Source organism: Phyllostomus hastatus, unplaced genomic scaffold (genome assembly GCF_019186645.2).
Source record: "Phyllostomus hastatus isolate PE091 unplaced genomic scaffold, TTU_PhHast_1.1 phas_scaffold_555, whole genome shotgun sequence".
Lineage (NCBI taxonomy): Eukaryota > Metazoa > Chordata > Mammalia > Chiroptera > Phyllostomidae > Phyllostomus > Phyllostomus hastatus.
Genome location: NW_025334036.1, coordinates 8316861 through 8344219, shown reverse-complemented (window position 1 = coordinate 8344219; position 27359 = coordinate 8316861). Strand labels below are relative to the sequence as shown.

The 27359-nt window shown below is 47.6% G+C and overlaps 1 long non-coding RNA gene across 1 annotated transcript; it reads left to right on the top strand.

The window, feature by feature from the left end:
* LOC123809724 lies at window positions 1–27014 on the top strand. Its single transcript, XR_006784079.1, has 3 exons — window positions 1–113; window positions 22209–22318; window positions 25839–27014. It is a non-coding gene; the product is annotated as an uncharacterized LOC123809724 (long non-coding RNA).
* The last annotated feature ends 345 nt before the right edge of the window (window positions 27015–27359 follow it).

Below are 27359 nucleotides of genomic sequence, written 5' to 3'. Positions count from 1 at the left end.
AGGGGTTATTTCTGCCTAATGGAAGACTTCTACCGGAGGAAGCCCAGCTGACTACGTTTAAATATATGAGCTTCTCAAGAACCCAGATGGATAGGCCACAGAGGTGGGCAAAGGTGAGCTGGAAATGGGAAAGGCATGAGGGAGATGGTGTGTTAAGAGTGTGGTCCCCGATGGCCCGAGCTCTTATTCTGGCTCTGTTGCCTTCTCCCTGGGCGATCGTAGGTACCTTAGCCCGCCTCCCTGAGCTGTAACGTCTCTCTGTGTGCTAAGATGATTACAAAAGGCGACTGATTCTGTTAGAGTCTCTACTGGTAGGAGCAAAGGTCTTTGCTCTGTTCCCCACTGTACTCCAAATACCTAAGAGGTTTCCCTGAGTGTAGTAGGTGCTCAGTTAATATTTGTTGAATGAAATGGCTTCCTTCCAGAGTGACAGAAAATACATGTCTTTCTCGAAGTTCCTCAAACTGTTTCTCCACATTCTCAAGCGGCCCGTGCTGTTTTCTTTGACCGTGAAACGGCCCCAGGATCTGGGTGCCATGCCAGACGAGAGCTAGCGGCACAGTTCCAGGTCTGAACACTCGGCAGACTTCCACACCATCTCGAGTGTTTACTGACTTGAACTTAAGTAGATGCAACAATCTGAAGCTTCAAGCAAGTTTGGTCCTTTTTTTTTTTTCATTTTACTGTTTATAAAACAAGGTATTTTATGGACATAATTTATACTTCGAGTAGAAGAGGGCTATGCCCAATATTATCTTTATCTTCGAGACATAAATAACAAACAAGTCCAGTCATCAAAATTTACTACAGTTGCAATGGATTTTGGCAGAGTTTCTGTGTCGTATGCAATGCTAACATAACGCTGGCTTCTAAGGACAGAGGCCAGCATTTCTAGGTTGGCTTTGTTCAATGGAAAGAAAAAAAAATCTACTGCTGTATGTGTAGTTTTTACCACATTCAGGAGATTCATTCTCGTAAATAAAACTGCTCAGACCAGCTTCTAATCAGAAAGTTAAAATTATCTGTGGCCATGTTCCCACTAAAAACTTGTATACTATGAAAATCTTTCAATAATTAATGCACGCTCCATCTAGAGTAATTGACAGGAGGTCATAAACGTAATGGGCCATCTGTGTTTGATTTGTCCATGAAGAGCTGGCTTAAAGGGCCAGGCAGGTAATCCAGGCTTCTCTGGCGAGGGAGATCGCTTCCAACTTCTCTAGGTAGCGGAATCACTCAGTAGGATTTCTTTGTTTCTTAGGGTCTCTTCCAGGTTTCTGCTTGAGGTTTGCATTTCTCACTGCTTCTCACTCTAATGCAACAACGCTTTTCAGAGTTTTGGATGCATGTGGCGAACCCACCATCCTGGACGATGGCACTCGGTTCTCTTAACCACTTCACTAGCGACTTGAAGGACACGTGTCTAATTAAAAAAAACAAAAACAAAAAACAAAAACAAACCCAAAACCAGAGGCTCACCCCAGGCCTCTGATTTATCACTTTGATAAAGTGCCTCAGTTTACCATTCATTCTGCTCAGTGTGGCCACTTCAAAAGTTTATTTTGCCCTTTCTCCGTTTCTATCAGTGAACAACCTTGAGAAATAAAAGAAATAAAAGAGTCATAAGACCATCAGGGGTCTTGGCAAGATTTTTGTAAACCTCTCCCCCAGGAGGGGACCAGAGTCAATGGTCTTTGGTTTCCTAGCGCAGGAAATTTTAGAGAGCATTGAGTGTTTGCCTAGAGTACTGTCCCGAGATCCAGACCCATAAATTCACCCAGGAACACACAGTCAGCTGGACTTGACTGAGCATTGGTCAACACGCATGCTCAGTAAGTGCTCCACGTCCAGAACTGTGCGGAGCAATGGGGAGGTTGAAAGCTGCCTGTCCGAATGAATGAACGGACCCAGCCAGGTCCCTACCCTGTGGCTCTTACATTCTCTAAGTCCAGTTTCTTCCTGGGATAGCTCACAGCTGCTCTAGGCCTAGAAAGTTAAATGTGCTATCTCCCTGATCCCCACCCCCTTCCCGAATCAGTATCTCCTCCTGCACTGCCTGTTTGGGGGAACACGTGGCCCCCTCTACCCAGTTGCCCACGGCAAGAACCTGGGATGGATTATTCTATTTAATACCTGACGTGTACTTTCAGAGCGAGAAGGAAAATGAGAACTTCAAAAACGGTCAACGGCTGTGTTTAATGTCTGTAGTGGAGCGAAGGGTGGTTCAGGGAACTCCAGTTAGAGCAGGGAGAAAACGCAAGGCAGCAAGTGAGTCCGCACGGGTGGCCGAGGGCACTCGGCACACCACGTCTGCCAGGCCGGTGACGTGGGTCGACCTTGCTTTCTCGTACGTAGGCCGCGCTTATGCGGTTGAGTGCTGCTTTCGACACTCAAGACTGGTTGTTCTCGCTTCATCCTGACGATCAGAAGAATGTTTAGGTATTTTTCTGTATATTTAAACACTGAAAACACAGTACCAGACAGCTTTGGGCTTTGCCACCCAGATGTGTAGAGTTCAAAGCAAATGACAGTGGGACAGGCCAGAGGCCACCAGGCCGTCTCTCAGACAAAGACACAGTCCCATAGGATGGCAGATGAAAAGGCTTAAATGGGGACACTTGCAGCTAAGTCCCCAACTGTGTTTTCTATCAAAATGTACTTTCTTGAGTTGGTTTTTGATAGATACAAGTAACTTACACTCATTCTAGAGAAAAATTAGGATACACTGAGCAAAACTAAGAACAGCCCTGAAGATGAATTTTCCCTTTCACTAGTGGAGACCCTTACACATAAATAAAACTGCACCCCATATATATGTTTTGTAAGCAGACTTTTTCATTGTACATCTCACCCGATACCTCCTTTTCGCTGCACCTATTTATTTAGTATCATTTTTATGGCTCCAAAGTATTCTATTGTCTGGATTTACTACTGTGTATTTAAACAAATCACATTTATTAAACATTCAGGTTGCTTCTAACTTTTCTCTATTTCAACATATTCTTTTACAATGTGTCTAGTAAGACATCTTGATTGATATGATCATCAGAAAGGTTTATGTGCCTGAATTAGAAACTATTGTTCGCCAAGAAGGATATTACATGGAAAACACAGTTCATATATTATCCTTAAAAAGTTTTCCATTTTTTATTTCTGAAACCCAGATTCTGGAATAGCTTGGCGATGGTAGGAGTGAGGTAAGGTGCATTTTGGGGGCGGGGGGAAGGAGAAAGTATCTAACTCTAGGCAGATGCATGTGTTAGTGCTTATTTATTTCATTTGTAGGATACGTACGTTGGAGGAAGGAGTGATAAATAAGGAATGAGCGAACCTGTACGGAATACCTAGCAAGTTCCAAGCCCCTGGCTAGGCATTCTGCCCATGATGTCACTCAATAGTCTAATCAGATCTGGGTTAACACAGCACACGCATACACATGCATGCCTTCTAGAAACATTCACGAGTTAAGAAACAAAAACCAACACTTTTTTTTTTTTTAAAGTTCCTGAGGAGAGGAGCTTACCCACAGAAACTTGTTAGTGACATTGGCCACACAGAAGCAGCTCACATACTTCACGGACAGACGTCACTCTAGAGGCAGGGGAGACCGCGATCTGGGCTGACGTGTGGGTAGGTAATCCTGGCGTGGCTTCATCAGTGCGTTAGCGCAGTTCTGCTGGCGGTGACCTCGGAGGTACCAACACTCACGTGGCACCGGTCACGCCTCCTCTGAGCCGAGCATCTTACAACCTCACAGTGCCAGGCAGATCCTTCCTTCCTATCCAGCACAGCTCTGGCGGGGGTCCTGGGGAGGGGGGTGGGTCCCCAGAGGAGGGACAGTTTTGGACATGTTTTTCTCACAAAGCGGTCCCCTGGTTTGTCTCTGGCCCAGCCTGGGGGCTGCTCTGGAGGGTTCCTCCTCCTGTTTGCCTGGAGGAAGGGGGTTCTGTGCCAGAGCTGCCCACCCGTGAACCCCAGCGCCTTCCTGGGGGGAGAGGAAACTCCTCCCCGTGCACAGGGGTGCCCAGGCAGTGCCCTGGCTACAAGACTCGGCTCAGAAAACTTAAACAAGGCAAACGATGGACACCTCGGACACTGACGTTGTAATTTAACAACCTGGAGTGAGAACTCTCAGGTCAGTGACTGGAAGTCTATCCTATAAACAAGGATTATAAGATTTAAACAGGGCTTTGCCTCACAACAGTTGTGTCAGCAGCCAATGGTGATGGGTGGGGAGGCTCCCCGTCTTTCCGCTGCTCCGCTTAAAGTGACAGCACCCAGCGTCCCCACTCGATCATAGAGACACATTGATTTCCTTTGTGGGGAAACGCATATTTCTTTGGTCCTGCTCAAAAGATAAATCCGACAGATTTTAATCAAACGTCGTTGGTCCCAATGACAGAAATGCATTCCATGCCACATAAGAACACAGAAATACACCAGCAACTAAAGCGAGAGTTTTGTGGCCAAGTTTATTTGGAGACAATGCTTGAATTAAGACACACACGGTCTCATGCACTCACAAGCTGGGAAGCCTGTGGGTTGGTTAATCTTTTTCAAACTCGTGTGTTACTGGGAGTGACGTCAGTGACGATTGGTCTCCATTAAAATTTACGCTAAAACTATTCTGTCCGGTTTCTCTGTTTCACTCAAAGATGCTGAAATATTGGGACGTGGTTTTTAGATTGAAGTCTTTCCCAAGATGAAAGTTGGCCTTCATGGGAAAACACCCTTCGAGATGTAATATAGGAAAATGAAGAATATTGGTGGTTTTTATCATACAGGCTCTTGTAACTGTCTTTTTGTTCAGCATTTGTCTATGTAGGGAACATGTATATTATTGCATATATTTATATATTGAGTAGCCCTTTTTTTCAGTGTGTCTATGGAGAGCCACATTATTTATATGTATGTTCTTTTCTTCGGACGGTAGATAGACGTATAATCAGATTTTTCTTAAAATTTTTTGATATTAAAAAGGTCTTTGGAAGAGGGGCATATACCTTCTTCATCGATTATGTCAGGTTTTCTCATCAGAAGCTGAGCTAATTTGTAATGGCGTTTTTCTAAATTTTTGAGTCTTTGGCATGGTTTTTTTGGTCTTTTTTCCTCAGTATAGATATGACTGAGTACATTTTTATTGAAATGAAGGAATTGGATGTCTCTTGTTCACACCTAGTGGCAATTTCCTGCCCACATATTTTGGCATAATTGATTTTATTTCGGCTGATTTTCCGAGGTGAAAAAAAGAACCCACATCAGGAGTGGAAGTAGGGAAATTCAGTTTTCACTGACCACCGATCCAATCCTGCCTTCAGTGGTCCATCTTTTCAATAAAGTTTTTGTTTTCATTTGACCCTCCTTTTTTAAAAAACAGATTTTATTTATTTATTTTTAGAGAGAGGGGAAGGGAGAGAGAAAGAGAGGGAGAGAAATATCAATGTGTGGTTGCCTCTCATGCCCCACTACTGGGGACCTGGCCCGCAACCCAGGCACATGCCCTGACTGGGAATTGAACCTGTGACCCTTTGGTTCACAGGCCCATGCTCAATCCACTGAGCTACACCAGCCAGGTCATTTGACCTTCCTAATGTTGAATATTATATTGTGATACATGATTCAGGAAGAATTTTATTTGGAAAAAAGTATTGAAAGAAAGTTATTTTAATAATCTTACATAGGGATTCATGATGTATATACACCTATAATTCCACTGCATTTTAATGGGCAAAAATAGAGAATCAATTCTCTTCCAAAATGGGAGCTTGAAAAAAGTCCCTTTAGTGTGCCTCCACTGGCATTTCTAAGTTTATAAACATGACAAAACTTTATTCCCTTTTATATGATAATGTGTCCTATAAGAGAATCACCTTGCAATATATATTGGGTTAATTTTGACAACTGCCTGGTTTAAGAATGATCTTGCAACTATGATGTTGTCCTTGATGTACCATTAAAATGTATATAAATAAATGTATATAAATATATATAATTTTTATTTTTTCTGAAAGGCATAGGATGATGATATGGAAAAGAGGGAAGATAAAAGAGTGGGCAAATCAGAAGTTACCTTGCAAACATAATATTAGAAAATATTGGCACATAAATTGTAAGAGGCAGAAATTAACTTCTTCAAATAAATGGTAAGAAAAGGAAGCTGGTAAAAGTGAGTGAACTCCTTCACTGGAACATTGTGGCATCCTCACTGAGTCTCTGCCAAGTGGTTAAAAATGTGTCCCAATTCCTATATGGTTCTGGTGACACTGAAACCCAAAGGTGGCACCATCCGACATGGGCAATATGTGGTCCTTTCCTGAAACAATATTTCTGATGCCACGACCTAGACAGTGGAAGGTGGGGAGGCAAGCAGACCACACTTTCTGGATCATGATTTATAGATGCTGAGCAGACAATAAACTTGCCACCCTCCTCGGCCCCCACAGAAAACGCCACCAGCTAGCTGTATCTCCAGCACGGAATTGCGTGGCAGTATTTCCCAAAGTTTTTTCTTATTTACAAAAGGAGCAATTCATTTTGTAGGACACTTCAAACTGGCAAATGGCCAACGGCAATTTTGACCAGAGCTGGGTGCAAAAGGTATTGCAAAACACAAAGAGAAAGAATATTTAGGAGAGATGGAAACAAAAAAGAAGATTATTCATTCTTCCACGTGGCGTTTTTTCAAGCCGGTTACAATTACGGGCCATTTCTGGTAGCTTCTATAATTTTTTTTTTCCATTGAAGAAGGCGGAAGACTAAATAAGTTTGTGAATGCACACAAAAGAAAGAGAAGGAATTCAGCAGGACAATGGAATTTAGCTGATTGTTTGAGGATGTGAGGATGACAATGACGCTGTTAGCCAGGAGAATGGACAATGTGATCTCATTTGTTTTTCCCCGGAAGGGATTGCAAGGATCTCACCAAAAATTAAAGTCCCAGCGAGAGTGTGAAATGGAAGCCATAATAGGCGCTGGTGGAGGAGGGACACGGTATCAGAAATGTTAGAGGCGGTGCTTGCTGCTCTATCTGGTGGGCGTGGAAATGCGTTTCAACAGAGAGGAGAAAGCGTGAGGCTCTTTCAGTGCATAGGTAGAAAACTTCGTATAATCCACGAGTTAAATCATGTGACATACCGCTCATGCATGCCCTCAGCCTCTTAGGGCCCAGCTGGGAAAAGATTTCTAGACATTTGGGTCTAAATAGGATTCTTGGAGGTTTCATGGTCCACGTCAGAGTTGCCAAGTAAAGACGTTCTTAGCAAATTCCAGCCAAATTGGAAGGCATTTTAGTTATCAAATGCTTCACAGATATTCACAAACAACCTCACATCCTAACACACACACACACACACACACACACACCCCAATCCTGTGCCTTAAAGATGAAATTTGGACACTTCTCTATTGGGGCTGGCTTTCCACTTGCTTTGGAAATAATCTTTGGAACCCTCCCCAAATTCTGGGCAGCTCCCTTGCACTGGGAAGCCAAATCATGGCACTTCCTGACGAATACACTCACTCTGGACTCAGAAAAAACCAAGGCGGGGTCACAGCTTGGCCAGAGTCTAGATGCTCCGTAACTTGAGACAAGTTACTAAGACTTTTACGCGTTAACTTTCTCACATGGAAAATGGGAGCGACGATACTTAACTCATAGGAATTACGCTAGGATTGTCACTAATGCATCGAAGAATAAGAGCATAGAAGAACTTACTAGAAAACAGTGGGTTGGAGGCGGAAGTAGAAAGAAAGCGGGAGGCAGGGACTCGTGGCTTTGAGATGTTCCTCTGTGTCCCCTATCCTTCCGTTTCTGCTAATTTGACCAGCTACCCTCTCTGCATACGTGGAAGTTTGCACACCCTCCCTGCTCATCTCCGTACAGACCACACTCTCAATTTGCAGCCTCAGAAGGTCAAGAAATTAAATCCCCTCTGCACAGGAGTGACTTCTGCAGAGGAAGTCCCTCCCCGTGTCCCCTAGTTAAACGAGACCCTCGGATGCAATAAAGGACGCCCCGGAGGCTGCAAGCGGGAATCTTCTGTCCAAAGCTGCCAGCCTTCCCCGGGATTAGTCACTTGGCTGTCTCCGTATGCAGATAGTAATTCAGAGATAATCATGTTACCGAGACGCCATTTAATCTGCACTTGGCATATCTCAAGTTTTCATCTTCATTAATAGAGCCATCAAAGTTTCATTGGGCCTGACTGGTGTTGGACACACGAGTGATTCGCCCAGAGGGGGGGTTCGCAGTTTTCCTGGAGTCTCCGCCTGCCATATGGTCGCGGCTAATCTGCCCGCATCAGGGGTGCGAGGGGGGGCTGGGCTCGCCTGGCCCCTGGCCAGCGGGGCCATCCCTCACCCCTGAGGACGCGTCGCTGCGGACCCCAGGCTAGGGATCCCGGATCCCTGTGGTGTGCTGGGCTCTCCAAGCCCCGTCGGCCGGGGAATAGGTGCCTGGTGAAGGGAAAGGATCGTTTTTCTGGCCTCTGTGTCCACGAGGCTTCTCATATTGGCCGTGGGATCGAAAGAGCCCTGTGGAAGGCAGTGTGGTCCAATGGAAGGTTGCAGACCCGCAAGTCCCAAAATCTGGCACGAAACCCTGACCCTGCCAGTTAACTAGTGACACGAAGTCAGGTGCATCAGTCCCTTCGCCTCTCTGAGCCTCAGATGCTCCCACTCGTGGGATGTAAACCAGAGCGTGGCGCCTAGTGCAGCCAGGACGGGGAGCTGGGTGGAGACCGATCCTGTAGCCCTACGACCCAGTTGTCCCGCTGCTGGGGCTAGAGCCCAGAGAAGCTCCCCCACAGGTCCCCGAGGTGGCTGCTGCATGGGGATGGCCCTCACGGTGTCGTGCGTGGTGGAGGGGATGGTGGCGACTAGGAGCTCAGCGCGGCGGGACAGATAATGAGGTTCAGGACCCACCGTGCAATGACATGCAGCAGTTAGAAGTAGTGTAGATGAATACTGGAAATGTTCTGGGTGGGAAACAAAACCAGAACAGAGTCTGCAGACATTATTGTATAACTGAAAGCTATGTCCACACAGCACAAGGCTACCCTTTGTGTCTTATGAGGACACATACAAAGCCAAGGATGTCACCACAGCTAGTACTGCTGCTTAGGAATTGGGGAGGGAAAAGGGACATAAGGCAGTAAACCCGTGAGCGAAGGACCGGGTACAGAGCTGTAACGACAGCACACGGTGAGCGGAGGAGATCTGAGAGAAAAGGAAAGATCAAGGACAACGGCATGGCCTCTTAAGAAAAAAGTATCATGAGCCCTGGCTGGTGTGGCTCAGTGGATTGAGCACCGGCCGGAGAACCAAAAGGTCGCAGGTTCGATTCCCAGTCAGGGCACACGCCTGGGTTGCGGGCCAACCCAGTCCCCAGTTGGGGGGCACCCAAGAGGCAACCACATATTGATGTTTCTCTCCCTCTCTTTCTCCTTCCCTTCCCTTCTCTAAATATAAATAAATAAAACCTTTAAAAAATGTTTTAAACACTCATGGGACAGGGAAGGATCCAATGATAGAGGCGTGGGGGCTTTAGGGTCAGGGCCTTGGGAGAGTCTCCCTGTGGGCCTTTCCTCCCCCCCGCCCCCCGACCTCTCTTTCTCAGAAGTCAAGAATCCGGAGGAAAAAACATGAGACAGGAATGAAGCTGCGTCGCCCCAAACGCTCATTTGTGCTTATCAGAGCTGTCCATCTCAGAGAGCCTGGCCACGCTGCCCCAGGCGCTTCCCTATCTCTTCCCAGTTCTCAGTTGTTGTTTTTTTTTTTTGCTGACTTACTCACTGCGGGGCTCTAAGAAGGTGTGGTGGCCATTCCTGTTGAGTCAATTAATTAACTCTTTCCGGGGTCCCCCCCCCTTTGGCCCCGAACATCAGTGTGGCCGCTCTTCCGGTCAATGACATCTTTGTGTGCGATGGGTCAGAGAGATACTGCTGTGTGAGAAAGGACCAGGGGGCAACTCCCACCGTTTCCCAGAGTCTGAAAAAAAAATAGAAATGGGGCCGCTCTGTGGGTGGAAAGACGAGTGGGGATTTATTGGAATGGGATCATTGTCACCGTGGCTTCCCGTGATCGTGGCTATCACCAGCAGGGGCAGTTTCCCTGCTGAGTAGCATCGTTGGTGTGAGCCTTGCCTTCTCCAAAGCTGCGTCCATTTCCCAATAAATAAATACGATGGATGTGCTGAAAGAGGGGGAGGGGACGGCCTATCATCCACTTCCTTCCCTGGGAGCTAAACTTCTGAGATAGCACAGGAGATAAAATTAGCAAGACATTTCCCCATGTTCCTCATCTTCTACCTTCTCTCCTCTCCTCTCTCCCTGCTCCTACTTCTCGGTTGGCCAATCGGATGCCTTATCCCTGTGAAGGCCATGAATGGTTCAAGGATGGGTACGTGATCTGGCTGCACCAGTTCAAGGCTTCCCTGGGACCTTGGCTGGTGGTATAAAGAAGGCAGTGCTCTCCTTTGTGGAACAGCCACACCTAATCCCATAATTGCTGGCCACGAGGGCCGGAGTGAGAAGGCAGGTGGTGAGGGGAAAAGCAGCGCAGAGGAAGAGACACCAGCCATGGCTGAAGCCAGAACTTTTGGACTCTTTGCTGATGCGAACTAATAATCAGTTCCTCTTTTGATCTTAGCTGGTTGGAGTTGGCTTGTTGTCATTTGTCTTAGAAGATGACTTAAGCCTGGAGTGATGACTTGGTCTTGAAGAGGAAATAGGCCCAGAATTTTATAAAATGCCACTTTTGTGATTTTTCTGCTGGTGATTGTATTGGACTCTTAAGAATTTTACTATTGCCCTGGCTGGTGTGGGTCAGTGGGTTGAGCACCAGTCTGTGAACCTAAAGGTCACCGGTTCGATTCCTGGTCAGGGCACATGCCTGGGTTGCTGGCCAGGTCCCCAGTAGGGGGCGTGTGAGAGGCAACCGATCGATGTTTCTCTCCCACATTGGTGTTTCTCTCCCTCTCATTCTCCTTCCCTTCCCTTTTCTCTAATAGATAAATAAAATCTTAAAAAATAAGTTTACTGTTAATAAATGATGGTTGGAGATACAGAGAGTGTCGCAGAAAGGGAACAGAAACTTAAAAATCTGGGAAAGATCAAAGGAACAACCCCGACATGCTGGTTTTCCAGCCTGGTTCAGATACTATGCAATGTTGGAGTACGCAGCGCTCAGTGACTTCTGCATGATATTTGCATAGAGAGAACTTTAAAAAGGTTACATTTCTTTCCTACTTTCATATTTAATTTCTGGTAAGGTTATAGAATCTCATTGGCAATGTTGCTGGTGTTATTTTTGTAGACTCCAGCGCTATTCAAAGGCAGTAGGATGGAAATTTTGAGCTAGTGACAATAAATGTATTTTATGTCCCTGTGACTTTCGAGCTGTAGTGTGTCTGAGAGCCAGGGAAGGTTGCTTTTTGCTCTGAACTCTGAAGTATACACTCAAAAAAGAAAAAACCCAAAACAAAAAAACCCTGAATTTTTGTTTATAAGTTTCAGAGATTTTTGCCTTTGTACTTAACACAAAGTCAAATGTAGATACAATCCACTTTAAGTGCTTTTGGCAAAGTATCAAATAGGCTGGTTTTTGGATAAGGGAATAAAGTGTCTTTTCATGAACGCCGGTCCTCGCCTCCGTGTCGCAGTTGATGACTTCTGTCCGTCGCTGTGATCTGGTGACTCAGGGACGCCTGACCCCGTCCAGGGAGGAAGCGGCAGACGCAGAATCTGGGACATGTGTCTGATCTACGTTAGTCTGGTCTGATTCTGAGTTAACTGATACAGAATTCCACATAAAGGCCTCTGTTTAGATATTCTTTATTCCTCTATGAAAGGGAACATTTTCGTATCCTTAGTTCAGTGAAACGGCCTGAGGCTACTCAGAATCAAAGATGATTCGATTTGTGTTTCGGTGTGTTCTGTACGGGATTCCTTTACAAAGACATTTGATACCAGTGTGTGTGTGTGTGTGTGGGTGTGTGTGTGGGTACATTGCCTCTAACTCACTGTGCTGCTACGTGTGTGTACAAGATGGTAAGCCCCTTGAAGGGCAGAGAGCGGTGTTACATTGTCCCTCCTGTTAACCCTGTAGCCCCTAACAGGAGGCTCTCAAGAAATGGAACGGCAGTTTGTAATTGTATAGACTTCACATCTCTGAAGATGTCTGTCCGTGAACTCCTATGTTCCTAAAACCACCTGGTGAGGTGGATTGGGTGAGGCTTACAATTGTTCTTTCTTTTTTTTTTAAGATTTTAAAGTGTAATTTCAGAGAGAGGGGATCAGGGGGAGAAGGAGAGGGAGGGAAAAATAGATGTGAGAGAGAAACACTGATTGGTTGCCTCTGGTATGTGCCCGGACTGGGGATCGAACCTGAAACCTAGGCACGTGCCCTGACTGCAAATCGAACCTTAGGTGGCGTTTCGCTTTGCAGGATGACACCCACCCATGGAGCCACACCGGCCAGGGCACATCGTTATTTCATAGATGCTGCATCTGAGCCCCAGAGAGAGTGAGTGAGCTGAGATCCCCCCCCGCCCCCGTCTTTTATTCAGCCCCACAGCGGGACTCCCTGTGTTGAGTGGAAGGAGCATTGCCAGGCAGGGGGGCGGGCAAAGGGCTGCAGCCTAGTGTGTGTTCAAGTTCATGTGTCAGGTTAGGGACAGGTGATACAAGCCTTCCTATAAGGCTGCACGCCTCCTCCACCACCGTTGGCGCTGTACACGCCTGCTGGACTGCGGGGAGCAGCACCCTACACGCTTGTCAGCCGTGAGCAACTTCCACGTGACCAGTGGTGAGGTTTCCAAACAGACGGAGATGGCAATTGTCTCTGGCTTAAAGGTGGTCTCTGGGGTGCTTACAGGGTGGTCTCTTAGCTTCAGGTTCAGCTAGACCATTGTCACCTAACTTTTACTTGGTTTCGTTCGTGGTGGTAGGCTGACTTACTGCTCAGGTAGACAGGAAGCTGTGTTGAGAAAGGGTCAGCCAGAGCAGGATGCCTCACGGGGCTTGTGCTAATCTTGTATCCTTGGGTTACCGATACTTACAAAAGAAAATGCTCTTATCTCTCAGAGCTGTAGCGAGAGGCTTAACGTTTAGCGAAGACCCGCACATAATTGAGGGATGAGCAGTCTAAGAATCTGGCTTGTCCTTTGGTGTACTGATACACATCTTTGACCAGGGGTTTACTGAGCACATACTATATACCAGGTGACTGGGCTGATGCTGGGAATGTGGTGGAAATGACACATCCCCAGGGCCTGCTTTCATGGGACCTATAGCCTAGTGGGGACAGACGAGAAGAAAGGAAAGGCAGCTGGATTCGTCTGGTTATCTGAGAGTTTAGGCCGCCTGGACTCACCGGTAGGCTCTGGTCTCAGAGACTCTTAAATGTGAACGTTTCGTGAGCTCTTGTCATCTGTGCAACCTAGGAGTCAAAGTGGACGCTTTTCAAACTCTTTTTGGGGAAGCTTTCCCTCAAAGATGAGGAATAAGACGAGGGCTCTTACTACTGCTCAACATAGTTCTGGGAGTCCTAGCCAGAGCAATTAGGCAAAAATAAATAAAATGAAATGAAATAAAATAAAATAAAATAAAAGACATCCAAATTGGAAAAAAGTGAAACTGTGTCTGTTTACAAGTGATATAATCTTCCATATAGAAATTCCTAAACACTGTCAAAAAACCTCTTAGAATTAATAAACAAATTCAGTAAAGTTTCAGGATACAAAACCAACATACAGAAGTAAGTTGTGTTTCTATACACTAACAATGAGATATTTGGAAAAGAAATGAAAAAAAAAACCCTCATTTACAAAAGTGTCAAAAACAACAAAATACTGAGGAATAGGTTTAACCATAGAGGTTAAAGATCACTACCTGGAAAACTCTAAGTCTTTGAGGAAAAAAGTTGAAGAGGACAAATAAATGGAACAATATCCCTTGCTCATGAACTGGAATAATTCATATGGTTAAAATGTCCACACTACTACTGTGAATTCAATGTAAACCCTAACTAAATTCCAATGGCATTTGCACAGAAAAAAAAATCCCAACATTCATATGGAACCACAGAGATACCTACTAGACAGAGCAATTTCAAGAAAAAAAGAACAAGGCTGGAGACCTCACACGTCCCTCACACACAGTAAATTATATTACAAAGCTATAGTAATGAGAACAGCATGGCACCGGCATGGAGACTAATGGAATACAACTGAGAGCCCAGAAATAAACCCACACGTAAATAGTCAACTCATACTTGACAAGGGAGCTAAGACTATTCAATGGGGAAAGGAGAGTCTCTTCAATGAAACAATCAACAAAATAAATTTCAACCCACAGAATGGGAGAAAATGTTTGCCAACCATATATATCTGATCATGTCCAAATTATATAAGAAATTCAATAGCAACCCCCCCCCAAACAATCTGATTAAAAAATGATCAAAGGATCTAAATAGATGTTTTACAAAGGAGACATACGCATGGCCAACAGGTACTTGGAAAGATGCTCACCATCACTGACCATCTGGAAAATGCAAATTGAAACCACAGTGAGGTACCACCTCACACCCATCAGATTGGCTCCCTTCCAGGAGACCAGGCACGTGTGGGTGAGGACGTGGAGAAAAGGGAAACCCCCGTGCACAGTTGGGGGGCTACAAACTGGCAGTGCCGCTATGCAGAACAGCAAGGAGGTGCCTCTAAGATCTGAAAATAGAACTACTCCATGACCTGACAATCCCCCTTCTGGGTATCCACGCTACGGAAATGAAATCGGGATCTCAAAGAGGGGTCTGTACGCCCGTGTTCACTGCGGCGTTATCCATAAACGCCGATGCAGGGAAACAAGCTGGGGGTCTGTCCGTGGAGGGATGGGTAAGGAAGTCACATGACAAAAACAAAGGTTGTATAACCTCACTTACAATTGGAATCAAACAGAGCCGGACTCCTAGGAACAGAGAGCATGATGGTGGGTGCCAGGGGCTGGGAGAACTGGGAGATACTGGCCAAAGAATACAAACTTCCACTGATAAAGCGAGTAAGTTCTGGAGACTTTCAGGTACTGTACAGTGACTACAGTTCACAATATTGCATGCGTGAACATTGCTAAGGACAGATCTTAAATGTTCTCACCGCATACATACTCACACATGCAGTACACATGGGAGGTGATAGAGGTGTCATTTAGTACACATATAGATCACAAAATATATATGTGTACCAAATCATCATGTTGGCCCCCTTAAACTTATACAATGTTTTATGTCTATTTTTACATCTCAGTAAAGGTAGGGGGCAAAGCCTTTCTCGTGACCCAGAGACAAAAAACTGGGGTGTGATGTTGGCCTGGCCTGGCCTGGCCTGGCGGGAACCCCTCACGGCTTGCTGTGTGACCTGGGCCAGCCTCAGTTTCCCCGCCTGCCGTGCAGGGCTGACAATAACTGCCTTGAAGGGAGGCTGGAGGCGCTGGAGGCCACTAGCTGCAAATCTGGACAGTGTCTGATGAGGAGAGTGTGACATTTCTCTTCATCAGTAAACACTAGGGAGCCACTTTGGTAGTAAGGGTCCTTTCACTTTCCTGCTTAGAAGTCACCAGTTCCGAACGAGGTTTTGGGATCAGACTCAAGTCCTTCCCTTGTCCCCAAGGCCCTTCCTGATTTGCCCCTGCCCATGTTTTCAGCCTGTCCGGGTCCTTCTCTCTGTCACTTCTTTTGTTGTCATCGTCATTGCTCACAGGGCCCAAGCATCGCCCTTCAGCCCTCGCCCCTGGAACTTGCAGTGTTCTGGGCTGCAAATACGCTTTCATCTTGTCCCTCTTTCTGGTCCTTGAGGCCTCAGCTTACATGTCCTTTTCCCAAGGGGAGGTTCCCTTGAACCCTAGAAACATCAGAACCTCTCTTTCTGTTAACCCCAGACCTCCTTATTGGAGACACTTCTCACTGTTGTAATTAAGCACTTAACTCCTCGTTATTTAATATCTGTCCATCTCTGCAACACCTGGGCTGCATCCTGGGCTCTGCCCCCGTTCCTGGCCGGGGGCCTCCCTCATAGCTGATACTCGAGTACCCGTGACATGAATAAAAAAAGCAATAATAAATGAGTTGATAAATAAAGGATTGCCTTATTTCAAAAATCCCCCTGGATATGTCCTGACCTGTTTTTTTATTAGAAGAAGATCAGGGGACACGAACTGTGGAGACTTCTATCAAAGTCACAGGTGTTTGCCCAGCGCCGTGTCCTTTTCACCCCCGAGGAGAGCGGGACGTCCTCGGGGACCGTTTGTCACCTGTGGCTGGCAGGCAGCCTGGGGGATGGATGCAATGAGCTGCGTCCACTCCGACCAGAGCGACCCGCTGGATGATAGAAAGATACCACCTCCCTGGGACGCCTGCCTTGTGTGATGACGAAAACGGAGCCGCCGGACCCTGCAGGTGCGGCCGGGGCTGACACGGCCTCTGTGGAGAAGCGTTGGAGCCTCCTCAGAGACATGGACCCACCCTGCGTTCAATCAGCCACAGGCCCCAGAAATGGCCCTGCTTCAGCTCCACGAGCGCCAGATCGCAACCCAAAGATGGATGGCCGGGGAGGCTCTTGGCTGTGAGCATATTGTCTCAATATGAAGGGCCAGTCAGGCACCCATGCTGACCACCGCAGCGGAGAGTGGATACGGCTAGCATGGGTGGGTGGGGGGGGGGCAGTCGGTTTAACCCTCATCGTACCCTTAAGGAAAAGATCTCCTTTGTTTTCTTGATTCCTATTTTAAGGAAAACGAGGGAGAACTTGAAAACGCACGGCTCAGTCACGAGAGACATCCCCTGGCTGGGAGGGCCACGTGCTACAGGAAGGCCCTTCGTACTTGAAACGCCCGAATCTCCGCCCCTAAGCACACGCTGCAGCCAATGCGTGAACTGCTGCAGGGAAAGCCAGCGTTTCACCGGGGGCCTGTTGGCAGTTAATCAGGAGGCAGTCGCGCACAGAGACAATGTTACGTCCATGTGTAATAGAGTACACAGATACCTGCTCGTCACTGGTGAGCTCTTGCTGTCACTGGGTGGCTTGGGTCCTCTGGGTGGCTTTGTTCCTCTAGAACTCGCCTTGCTGAGGCCTTGCACATGGACTCTCCGTCCAGCTGCCATGAGCTCCTTCGTTGCCTGAAAATGCCAGAAAAGGGGTTTGAAGCTCGGGTGGGAGCAAAACGCACACCCGACCTCAGCGCCCTTGCAAACCGCTCTGTTCCAAAGGAAAGCAGATCATGAGACGCTTGGGCATGCGCAGACAAGGGGGCGTCGCGGAATCACTGGATCCGCAGCGCATCCCTGTTTTCATTGGACCCCCGGAGCCTTCTTCACACGCAGGCCTTGCACTGCCCGCCCCCCCCCCCCGCCCCCAGTGACTCTCTCCCAAACAGGACAAGTGGCCCAGTTTACCCCGGAGGGGTTTACACCGGCGCGGGTGCGCAGACACTGGCTGAGCAAGGCTGAGCTAGTGGCTCGGTGGCTCCGTCCTGGATAATCCCCCAAGAACAAGCTATCAAGTCTGACTTCACCTGGGGCGCACGCAGGAGAGTTCTTAGCAGACGATATGCTAAACACTCTCCCAAAGTGAAGAAGAAACTTAAGAGGCTTAACAACGGCTGCAGAAATACAGCCATCAGCGATCGGGGTAACGGCCGCCAGCCACTTCCCACCTACGGGCCCAGATCTCGTTTTCAGCAGCTGCAGACGGCGCAGAGGAGTGTGTGGTCTCGGCGTGTCTGCAGGGGAGCGGGTCGGTTGGCATAAAACCTGCACGTGTATTATCTGCCTTTTGTGCGGAATGTGACGGAAACGAAATCACAATTGCGTACAGCGAGAGCCTGTCGGGAGGCAGAGTTTAGTACGGATCTTTCCGGAGAGGCGATGCTGCTCACTCAGAGGAGGCTCATGTTCGCAGACCAGAAATCGTTCCGTTCTGTGCGCATGGGCAGCAAATACCGGCGCAGCTCCTGGGAGCGGAGTGTCACCCTTTGCCTCTGCAGCGACGGTGAGCCGTGGCTCAGGGAGAAAAACCGTGTTGCCTCCTCTTCAGTCATAGAAGAAGAACCACCCATTCCCTCCAAGCATGGGCGTCGGGTAATACGTCAAACCTGGGCAGGAAGGTGGGTTGGCTCTCCGTGGCCCATCCGGGATGCTGAGACGCCGTGCTGTGGAATGGGTTCCCCGCCAACCCCCAAAGTAAGCCCCGAGCTGAAGCCTCGAGGTGAAAAGGACTTGGGGCTCTCCAGTGTGTGCATCCGTGGGCGAGTGCTGGGGCAGCATGAAGAACCCCCTGCACGCTTTCCCGTCATCGCTGGCGCCACGTTGCTGCAGTCATCCCGCTGAGCTCCTTCACCCGGGCAAGGGGAGGTGGGCGCGCGGGAGAGGCGCTGACACCCCCCCCCCCCCAGATCTCAGAATGCCTGCTGGAGGCCTGCTGTGTCCATCTCTTTCCAGGGCAACGCGGCACCCTCCAATAGATGACGGTCCTTTTGGCGAGTTCGGAACTCGACGCCCCTTGATCTGTTGGGAGGCTGGGAGGCCTTGCCCACCGCTGACACGGTCGTCCAGCTCCAACTGCGTAAAGAGGTACCGCCCCGACGCCGTGGTGACCGGGACATCACAGCCCGATCGTACGGAGTCATTTGTCATGCCCGGTGCTGGCGTTTGATTCCCGCGACTGATCTGCTCCTGGTGAGACGCACGGGTTCCGTGACCCTCATCTTAGCATCCTTCCCGGGCCGCGCTGCTCTCGGCCATCGCATTCGCCGCTCCCTCTCGCTCCGGAGGCGCTGCCAGCTTGGGCTGGTTTGAGCCGAGTGGGTTGGGCGAGGGGAAGTAGGCGATTTCCTCTGCCTCTTGTGGAGTTAATCTCTCATCCAGGTACTTCTGAAGCATCTCTTTCAGCAGCAGGCTTTCGGCCCGCGTTAGCAGCCGAACCGTCAAGAACGACTTGCTTCTCAACAACGCTCCAACTCCAAGTCCGAATGAGAGATGATTTCCTGGGCCCGAAGAAGACACAGTCAGCGCGTACCCTTCTTTCAACAGCGTACCCCTCCCTGTTGGGGGGAGACAGCGTGTTTCTCGCATCAGCGTGTGGCGAGCGGGGCCTGTGTGCGCCGACAGCCGTGTCTGGCGTCTCTTCCCGAGCCGGGTGAGGAGCAGGGCCTCCCAATAGTGTCACTGCCAGAAACACTCTTTGCTCTCATGTCACTATTCGGTATTTGGGGGCTTCCCTCCTGTCTGCATACATTTCCTCTGTTTATTTTTGAAAGATTTTATTTATTTAGTTTTAGGGAGACGGGAATGGGGGAGAGAGAGGCAGGAAGAGAAACACGGATGTGAGAGTGAAACATGCATCAGTGGCCTCTGGTTCGCGCCCCGACCAGGGACCGAACCCACAACCCAGGTATGTCCCCTGACCAGGAATTGAACCAGCGAACTTCTGCTTTGCAGGACGATGCCCAACCAACTAAGCCACACGGGTCAGGGCACCTCTGTTATTAAAAGTCCTATTTGGGTCTGCTGAGAGAACAGACTTTCTTACTATGGGTCTTGGATTTTTTAAGTTCACCCTGGTAGTCTAATCTTTACATTCCTTTGCCATGCTCCACCCCCCTCCTCTCCCCACAGCCCTACGCTGTCTGCCCACCAAATAGCTGCACGGGGTGGTCCGGCCGGACCTGAATCTAGAAAGTATCCACAGCTTCGCCTATCCCAGTTTTTCCTTTCCCCCCAAGTAAAACATGTGTCTCAAATAACATGTTTGGTTCAATACATTGCAACCTCTCAGATGTCACTCCTGTGGCAATGTGACTGCAAGGGAACATTTGCAAACATTTCCACAAAGGGGTCCTCCTTCCTCACCCCGACAAAAATATAGTGAAATCAGCATGCGTCCGTTTAAAATCCTTTTTTCCTTTCTGAGAGGCGTCTCTTTCCTTCCTTCCCCATCGACAGGAAGACATATATGCCCGCCTTCTCTACCCAAGGGTGGAACATTATATATTTTGCCATATGTACTCGGTGCACGGGGACTCCGAGGGGCCATAATACCTTTCGGCATAGTAGCGATTTTAATAATCTTGTGACAGGTTTTCTAACTGGTAGGTCTCTGGGGACCGGAGACCTGCCTCGTTCATGGGCGACCGCCTGGGGAGCCGTTCGCATCGGCGGTACATAATGTGCGGCGGGAACGCTCGCTGACATCGAACCTTCCTAGAAATCTGAGCCACCCCGAGTCTAAAGGGGCGTCCCCGTCACTCGGAAGACTTCCATCCCCTTCCTTCTGCGGTGCGTGAACGTACGCTGTGTCTCGGTCAAGGGTTAGGGAGAAAATTCAGGCCTTGGGCCCTGGCTGGCATAGCTCAGTGGATTGAGCTCGGGCTGTGAACCAAAGTGTTGCAGGTTCGATTCCTGGCCACGGTACATGCTTGGGTTGCAGGCCATAACCCCCAGCAACCGCACATTGATGTTTCTCTCTCTCTTTCTGTCTCTCTCCCTTCCCTCTCTAAAAGTGAATAAATAAAAAATCTTTAGAAAAAAAAATTCAGGCCTCATAACAGAGACACAACTCTGTGTTGCCACCATCTCTAACTTTTGAAAGATGTTAAAGGAAGCTACTTAGCTCAGGGCAGGTATTTCGGCTAAAGTGGCTCCTTCAAATTTGAATATATTCGTGTCTCCCGCTGGTTCTCTATGAGTGTTAGCTTGTTTCTCCGATGGGCATGGGGGAAACCAAGCCCGGTAATTTATGGCTCCTATTAAGGAGGTTGGCTGGACGTGTGGACAATATGCCAATAATTATTTCCGGGGGGCCCCTCCCAGCAGAGGAAGCACCTGTGCAGTGTGGCTTATTTTAGCAGAAGACAGATATGCCTGACCTGGGTTTTATGACAGATGTCAAGTATATTGAAGGGTGTTGTGAAGCAGATCGCCTTATTGGCAAAGAAATGAAAGACCTCCAGGAAGATGGATGGGGAGCTTTTCTCAAGGGTGTTCCTGTCTCTGTGTGCAGGTATGGCAATGAACTTGAAGAAGGGCAGATGGGCAGGCAAGGGTGAAGGCTGTGGCCTGTCCTTGACACTCGGAAATGAAGTCCCTGAGCCCTGGAGGGTTGATGGGAGAGGGCAGGGTGGGGTGGGGGGGCAGGGCTGGGCCTGGGGTGATGTCACAGAGGTCTCCCTGTGAGCCAGGCACTCCTTGCACGGGACACCCTGGGTGCTTCTTAGTCCTGCTCGAAAAATGTTGGCTCTCCAGGCTTCCTGCTTGAGTTTCGTTTGAGAAATACTTCTCGGGGGTCCTCCATGAGCCAACACTATGCCAAATCACTGCTGAATATCGCAGGGTCCCTGCTGTGGCCCTCGCTTCACTCACACGACTCTGCCTCTCCCTGGGCCCCGCACAGTGGGAGGGCAGGGAATCTTGGGGGGACAGTTGCTAGCTGCTGGGGGGCCTGGGGTAAGCTGCTCCACTTCTCCGAGACCCCTTTTCCTCAAGTGGAGAAAGGGGACTCGAACTCCTGCCTTGCAGAGTTGACAGGACTGATCGTAACAGCGTCTTTATGCCTGCCAAAATAGACTAGAACCGGAAGGATAAGGGGGAAATGAGAGTGCTCTCTGTTTATCCATCATCCTATTATTAATCATCATCACTATGATTCAGGCCATTTACAATATAGCCCCCTCCACTGAAATGATCTCCCGTTAGACCGCAAGCTCCCTGTGTCCCTAGACTCTGAACTCCCTCTGTCAAATACGGTCATCAGAAAACGGTGGCCCTTAGGACCGCCGTCTTACAGAAAGCCACCTTTGCTCGCGGTGATCCCGGTGGGTGTGGCCAGGGCACGGCAGAGCCAGCGGAGGGATTTCCGCCGCCGCCGCCGCTGGGCACCGCTGTGCTGGGTCCGACACACACAGTTGTCTGTGTGGCCCAGCTGCGCTGCACCATGTCACTCGGCACATATTTTCAAACTCAATTTAGAGCAGTCACTGATGCCAGAAGAGGGGCGTTGTGTTTTCAGAGATAAGTCATTGGAAAGACTTCTCGGACAAGGTGTACAGTCACGACGATAGTATTGGCCTCTTAAATGTTTCTTCCCCCGAGTTAATCATTAACACGAATACAGTATTTTGTTCCATTAAGGCGTTGTTGTTGTGGTTTTGTTTTTTGGTGACCAGAAGCATCAACACCGGCGTGAATCAGGAGAAAAACACGGAGGAGCCCAAGTGACACAAAGTGTTAAAGAAGAATATGCGTGTCCTCACTCATCTAGGACTGCTAAACGCAGGTAAGGGGGCCAAAGTAGAGCAGCTGGGACTGGCTTGCAGGGAAAGGCAGTTGTGACATAGAATATTAGTTGGTTTAACTATTTTTCCTTTTGCTAAAAGTACACTTCTTTTTTCCCCAAGATTTTATTTATTTATTTTTAGAGAGATGGGAAGGGAGAGAGAAAGAGAGGGAGAGAAACATCAATGTGTGGTTGCCTCTCGTACGCCCCCCACTGGGACCTGGCCTGCAACCCAGGCATGTGCCCTGACTGGGAATTGAACCTGTGACCCTTTGGTTCGTTGGCTGGCAGTCAATCCACTGAACCACACCAGCCAGGACTAAACGTACAATTCTTAATAGATGGAAGAACTGTACTGTTTTCTTATTTCTTTTGTCCCATTTTGTAAAGAAAAGATTTAAGAGTGAAGATCCTCCTTGCTTTCCATTCCCCTCCGTCCCACCCTTAATCTACTTGACTTTGAACTTGACCGAAGGGAAGTCTGTCTTGGGATAGGAACTGTTTTCTAGGGTTTGCTTCTCCAAGCCACCTGCCAAGGTGGTTTAACGGTTTCTGCATGGGGCAGACAACACAAGTCTCTCTAGAAAGAAAAAAGCAGGATCTAGTTTTTTTTTTATGGTAAATGATGGGATAAAACGAGGTACAAACAGACCCGAGAAAGGTGTTGCTTTGTGTGCGGGACCGTTCCTTTCACCGAAATCCTAAGGATGAAAGTGAGTCGTTTGCCGACGCCTGTCTCTTAGGCAGGCTTGAAATGATTTTTCAAATGATTTGAAATCACAGGAGATGTGATTTTTAGTTCAAATCTAGAAAATGTAGAATATGTCACTGGACCAAAGGAGGAGGAGCAAATGGGTTTCCGACCACAGGAGTATTTCACAAATTCATATTCTTTTCTTCATTTGGATTTTTTTTTGGTCCCCCTGCTCCTTTATTTCGCTTTGAATTTGTATTAAATTCGTTACATGCTCTTGAGGGACAGAGGTTCTCGAGGGCTTAATCGAGGTTGTAAGATGCTATGAATAAGAAAGGGGGGCTAGGAATTCACCCGTTGCTTCAGTGAACCAAGCGACGGCTCATCTCAATATGCCCTTCTCCCCCAGCAACTTCTAAGTCTCCAAGGCCTTTATTAACTTGATCTTTGGGAATAGTGTTTTAATTTTTTCCATAATCATCATGCAAATTGATCATGAGAATCTCTGGAAAGGAAAATAAGGGAACCCATGGCCTCATTAACTCCGGTGCTAGGGGACCCACGCTCCTAAGAGCGGGCGCCCTTTCTCCACTGCGGCCTCAGCCTTCTTTGTGCGTGCCTCGGGCCGGCCCCCAGTGGGAGCTGCGGCGTGTTCCTTGGCCGGCCTGTGTAAATTGCCTCATGCATTTTACTCCCTGACGAAACAATGGGGGAATGATTCGAAAGGTCTCCACCTTACGGAGGAGGCCTTTGCATGCGGCTGGATTCCAACCAGTCCCTGCAAGTCTCCTCTGACAGAGCCATGCTGCTATAATACACACGCGTCTCATCTAAACTTTATTTCACAAACATCAGGCTTGCAAATTGCTAACCTCCGGACAATAAATTGGGTCCGTCAGCATGAAAACGTACGGCTCAGATGCATCATTTTGCCTGCCGTTCTGCTGAATGAGGGGCGCTTTCTAAAAGAGCGTGTTTTAATTTTAATTTAACAGGGAGAATGGCAGAGACAAATAGATGTGTCCAAAAAATACTTAGTAACAGAGTTCTGAGCTCGTTGTTAATTTCCAGGCAGGCGAGCCCCCTTTTTCTTCTGACGAACTGTAAAACCCGGGAGAAAGCAGTATCACACGCAGCGCGCTTTTATTGATGGCCCTCGAGGTGCCAAGCAAGGTGTTAAATGCCTTCCAGCGCCGCCTCATTTATTCTCATTTTACAGGTGAGGAAAGGGGGGGGAGGGGCGATAGAGCTTGTCCAGCTCGAAAGGGGCAGAGGCATTTCCAGGTCTGCTTCATCGGGGGAAAAAAAGTTGGGACGCAACTTTTGGCAAATCAGCTACTTCAGAGCTTTTCGGAGCAAGGGCAGTCCTCAGTGGGCCTGGTCCGCTGGGAGTGGCTGAGTGTCGTGACCAGCCGGGTGAGGACAGTTGTCAACAGTGTCACCCACCACGCCCTGTGCACACTAGTGACTTCCACTGATGAACTCTCTTGTCCCCTTCGATGAAGCAAAAATAAAAGAATCACAAAACACCGCCCACTCATAGACAGACAACCGTACAGTGAGTACCGGAGGGAAAGGGGGTCGGGGGGGTAGAAGAGGGTGAAGGGGGGATAGACGGTGAGGGAGGAGACCTGACTCGGGGTGCTGAACACACAGTGCACGATACAGATGATGAGTTATAGAACTGTACACTGGAGGCCTATGTAATTACATTCACCAATGCCACCCTAATACGTTCCATTAAAAAAAAAGAAACAAAAGAGAGATTATCCCCTCAGACGTAGGACATACTCAGGAAGCTGGAAGTGGGAGGAATATCCAAATTACTAGATGGATTAGTTGATCAAATCTCTCCTCTCAAAACAGGCAGGTCCACCTATATGACTCTCTTTGGAAAAAATCCTGTGTCTCAGTTGCAATGAGGGATGTGTTACATATTTCTTAAAGTCCCTCTGATGTCTCTTGAGAAATTGTATAATAAATATGTGCCGACACCTACGATGTGTAAGGCACGGAATCCAAATGCAATGAAATGTGTCTTTGGTCAACACTTGTTGAGTGTCTGCTACACACTGGGGACTGGGCCGGGCGCTCCAGATGCAGATAGAAGAAGGTGGGCCTATGAACACATATGGGCAACATTAGAAAGATGACTCAGCCCTGGCCGGGTAGCTCAGTTGGTTGGAGCATCGTCCTGTATAACAGAAGGTTGTGGGTTCGATCCCTAGTCCAGGTGCATATGGGAGGCAACCAATTGATGTGTGTGTGTGTGTCTCTCTCTCTCCTCTTCCTCTCTCTCTAAGATCAATAAAACATATCCTTAGGTGAGGAGAAAGGAAGGAAGGAAGGAAGCAAGGAAGCAAGCCTAAAGCAGAGCAAGCAAAGGGGAGACTTGAAGAAGTCTTCGGAGAGCTGGGCCTTGAAGTTTACGTAAGAATTTTTCAGAAAGAAAGGTTGGGGAAAACACATTCTATTTGGAAGAACCTTCACATTGAACGTGACCAAACAAGGGTATTTTTTTTTTTTACCTTGGCCACAATTGGTTAAGGAAGGGCATGTTTAATGAAGGAGAGTTGGCACCAGAGTTGATTTATCTGCTAGGATGGTATTTTCTCAAACTATGCTCCAAAGAACACTAGTTTGAGATGTTAACTGGTATTGTTTGGGAAACCAGGAGGTTTTAGGGCCAAATGAAACGTGGGAACCCTAGGTTAGGCTGTTACACAGAACTCTTTCTTGCAGACACCCTCAGAGCCTCTGACGTACTCCTCTGTGTTAGTAATTCCCAAGAGCTTACCTAAACCTATTTGTCTTTCCTTTTCACAGTTCTTAAAGGGTCCCTGGATCTCTCAGTGCACAAGACTGCTTTAGCGGAGAGGCAGCTGTCAGCAGCCTTAAAGAAGCGCATGGTTTCTATTTTAGAACGAAACTCGGGCGGCTGGGAAGATGCACGCCCGTGGTAATAGATGGACGCAAGGCAACCTCTCCCCAGGCTGTTACATCCCTCTGAGCAAAAGCAACTGAGGAGCAGAATGAAGACACTGACCCCGGAAAGGAGGGCGTGGGGTGGAGTGATGCCCAGCTGGTAGGATGGGTGCGCCCTGACCTTGGGGAGGATGAGCGAGTAAAACAGTTGGAGGGGGGTTTCCTGGTTCCTAGTTGGGAAGCTTGCACTGTGAAGAGACATGTAGGATAGAACGTGAGAAAATTCACTTGATTTGGGATGTGATATAATTGAGGTGCCTGTAAGAACTAGAGATAGAGTTGGCCAACTCAGCCAGAAGTTAGAGATACATTGTATAGCAGTGTCTTTTTTTTCCTAGGAATGTCTTAGAGGTCACTGTAATTATTATTAAGTATTGCTTAATGATATATGTATAGAAATGCAGGTTATAGAGAGTTGTGTTTGTTTGTTTGTTTATTTAATCTGCACTAGAGGACATTGTTTCCATTGGAGAGGGAGAGAGAGAGAGAGAGAGAGAGAGAGAGAGAGACAGAGACAGAGACAAAGAGAGAGAAACATTGATTGGTTGCCTTCTGCACATGCCCCAACCAGGGATTGAACATGCAACCTGGGTATGTGCCCTGACTGGGAATCGAACCCACAGCCTTTTGGTGTACAGGATGATGCTCCAACCAGCTGAGCCACACTGGCCAAGGCAAGAGCTGTGTTTAATAGAAAGCCGAATATAAACTACTCATTAACTATATTTATTGAGATACTAACATGTATCAGCAACAGTGCATAAGGAAAAAGCAAGCAAAAAATACACAAATAAACCAAGAAATAAAAAAGAAAAGATGCAACCCTTGCTCAAGGAGCTTATTATCTTAAGATTACGAAGATATTACAAGCAGCCTAAGATCCTACCTGTGTTAGGGTATTGGAGCTTCCCCTTGCTAGATGACCTAGGGCAATGTATATAATTTTTTAAAGCTTGGTTTTTCTCATTTGTAAAATATCATTGGTAGAATAACTCCTCATTAAGAAATTGTGAGGATTAGCTGGGGTTAAACAAAAAAGTACTTACTGTATTTTGAATGTATAAAATAAATTTCTTTAGGAAATAATGTATGCATTGTAATCTATTTAATAAGTTTTACCGTCACTTTATTTGATTTCCAGTTAATACACAATAATAACCTGCCTATCTGAATTGCAAAAAATCAAGCTGGTTTGAATTAAAAAAGTGTGAAACATTCTTTGGTTGGCAAAATGCATCACACTTTCGTCAATTAAAAATAGGTAAAATGTGTTAAAAATAATGAAAAGTTCATACTTTAATTGAACTGGCTTTTTCATGAGCTTATATTTTTATGAAGCTTAATGAAAGAAAAACTCAAATG